This window comes from Pinus tabuliformis, chromosome 2_2, assembly GCF_031772625.1.
Source record: "Pinus tabuliformis cultivar Carrire ecotype Pingquan chromosome 2_2, CPIR1, whole genome shotgun sequence".
Classification (NCBI taxonomy): Eukaryota; Viridiplantae; Streptophyta; class Pinopsida; order Pinales; family Pinaceae; genus Pinus; species Pinus tabuliformis.
Genome location: NC_142300.1, coordinates 594234387 through 594237828, shown reverse-complemented (window position 1 = coordinate 594237828; position 3442 = coordinate 594234387).

Here is a 3442-nt window from a genome sequence, read left to right as displayed (position 1 = left end):
AAATTTATTTCACAACACATTTATTTAAAATATTAATATATTTTATTTATTAACTGAATTTTTATATTAGGTTAATATAATATGACTATGATTTAATTTGTTTAATGTATATTAATTTTTTAATTAATAAAATTAATATAAAATTTTATAAAATTTTATATATATATATATATAGATATATAATATTTATTTATTTTTTAAATAAATATTTTATTGAATTTGATTTTATCGTAGTCGATTTTCCCTCACTTCATATTACTACAATTTAAAAAAAAGTTACAAATAAAAAAAATAGTAAATTTTCAAAATTATATCTTATAAATTATCTATTTAAAAGATAATAATTTTATAGAAAATATTTATAAAATTATATAATATAAATAATAATAATATTAAAATAGATATATTTTTATTATTTATTATTATGAAATAAAATAATAAATAAACCGTTTTATTGTGTTTTCATGATTTTTGTATTAGATTCATTTTGTCATCTGTAGAGAAGAATTTGGTCTCTTACAAAACCAATAATAAGGACCAAAAATAATAATAAGTCATTCTCTTATTTATTTTTTTGGACAAATCTTCCATCTTCATTTGACATTAGCTTCTTCATCATTAATCATCCAAGAAACTTATGGTGATTCGCTGATGCTTTTCTACTCTTGAGGAAGAGGATTCAAATGTCAGGCCCATGTCAATTTTTATATGAAGCTATTATTTTATACAGTGATATAGGTTATGGAGGAGGGTCTTTTATGTAAAATTGACATATAATTCTATGCTAATATTTAGGAATTTCTTTTTAATGATACATTGGTTTTACATAAACTCCTGAACAATTTTCAGAATCCTAAACAATTTCTTAATAATTCTAACAAAAAGATCATGGACTTCATATTAGAGTTCAAAAATACTCAGAACTTCTTAATAGTTTTAGCAAAAAGCTGTGAAACTCCACATTAACTCCACATTGGCTTGCGAAGCAAAATATCTAATCAAACCAAAACCCAGGTTTTCTCAAACCACTTTAAAACCTCGCATCATCCATCACATTATCATTTGATGTCTGAAAAAGTTCGGGATAACTTATGAGCTGCTCATTGCTAAAGACCAGCCTTCAAACATAGAGAACATATGACAATAGGGAAAACTATTAAATAGAAGTTTAACATTTGTGCAACCTTACTCGTTCATGGGGTATATATGTGACAATTAAGCTTTGCATTGGCAATGATTGAACCTAAATCACTGGGAAAGGAGTTTTGTACATCTTGAATCCATAGAAGATTTTATTGTGATGTGCAATGCATTTTAGCTTATAATCATAAATAACTTGCTAATGATGTTACACCTTTTCAATAAAGTTTTATCACACTATGCCTATCCTTAGGGCCTCTGAGATCCATATTAGTCTAATAGAGATAAAAGTATGATAAGATTTCATGTTATTTTTCTCAATCTTAGCTAGAATTACCATTAACCATATAATTTTATTTGTCTTCCTCAAGCACATATACATGAGTTTGTGTATTAACTAACCATGTACATATCTAGAATTTCAAGATTATGGGCATCCACACTAGCATGATTCCTATGAAGTAATTGACAATAACACACATATGCATGTGTGTACATGCTTCAAATGATGTTTAGGCCTGTGGAGTCCAAAAGCTATCTTGTTTTTGGATTCAAATGGTTCATCCTATAGAGGCATCCTATAGGCTTCTAGGATTATTTTTTTAGTCCTTAAAATCTTGATTAGATAGATTGACGCATGGTGATTTCAAAACATCTTTTCACTTTCCAAAGTTCCTTTATACATTGGAAACAATCTTCAAAACATCTATGTAAGGCTAGAAATGCATCAATGGTTCTTGGTTATTTTAAGAAATTGTTGACACTGATTTTTGGTGGTTTTTGGAGGTTTCTAAAATTGACAAACAATTTCTATTCTTCTCTACATTATTATAAGTATCTAGTTTAATAAGAAGATAAAAGCCTTCTAAAACTATAATCGACTTCACTAGCAGTAAAACAACAGTTTAAAAGTAAAATTAAGCTTGCACATATGTAGAATTTCAAGGCTTATAGTCATCCATATTAGCATGATTTCTTGTGAAGTAATTGACCATAGTACACATACACACACATATGCATGCATGGACATGGTTAAATTGATGTTTAGGCTTGTAGAGTCCATAGGCTAGTTTTTTTTTTAGTTCCAATGGTTCATCCTATAGGCTCCTTATTCTCTCTATATATATATTTTTAAATCTCTAGTTTAAAAAGGAGAAAAAAATCCTCTAAAACCATAGTTGACTCCACTAACCCTAAAACAACACTTTAAAAGAAAAAATCTTAGAAAGAAGAATAAAGAGAGACATTTCTTCAAATTTTTGTTATGTATTGAGATTCAAGTTATAAATTGTGTTTTATTTTAATAATATTTGAGTGGAATTATGAATTTGATAGATGATAGGTTCTATTGAAAAATTTCCCATTTTAGGTGACGACTTCCTTGCTTTTCCTCTATTCTAACAACTTCATAATAAGTTTATTCAAGTTTTGCAATCAACATTGGGTATCTTACCATTTCATGTTTCCCATTTTTAGAATGTGGACAGAAAGGGTTTGTCCTTTTTGAATATAGATGTTTTAGATTTACTTATACATTAACAGTAATCGATGGGAATTTATTGACATAGTAATATTAGAAGATTAGTTTGAAACATTCATCTGTGTGGCATTGGTTTAGTTTTAGGGTGGAAATATTTGGAGGCACACTAAGTATGCCAGCATGCATGCAAAAAGCATATATGTAAATAAAGAGATGAGGGTAATCAGATAATTTTGTTTTTCATAAATTATCAATTATCATTTATAGGATTGAAACAGGATTATATTAAGTGGAAAGAGATCATAATATTACATTCCTCCTATATTTCTTAGCAAGGGAAAATCCACTTTTAGAGCATAAGTTAAACAACGTACAAACTTCATTTAAAACATCCATGACCATAACGCTTGTTACTTACAACATATTGGACATTATCAAGAAACATCCATTTATATTGCTTGCAATGCATTGTACTCTATCAACCAACATCCCACCACACTCCATCACTTTAACTCAATTTGGAGGAGATCTCAAATGTATGTTCATTTCTTTCCATGAAGGGTTTAGGTGTTACCAATTAAAATATAGAATAATACTAGATTAGCCAATTTTATTTTGTCCATAGTTCTAGCCAACTAGGTAAAAAATATTCAACGAATACTAGTAATAGTGTTGTATATCCACAAGCCCCTCAAAAGGTCATATAGCTTATAACAACATATAAAAGCATGCCAATATTTGAAATTCATATGCTAAGTTGCAGGAAACGTAGGGTAGGAGGTCGTTTCCGTACGGAAACAGAAACAAAACCCTGAAACACGT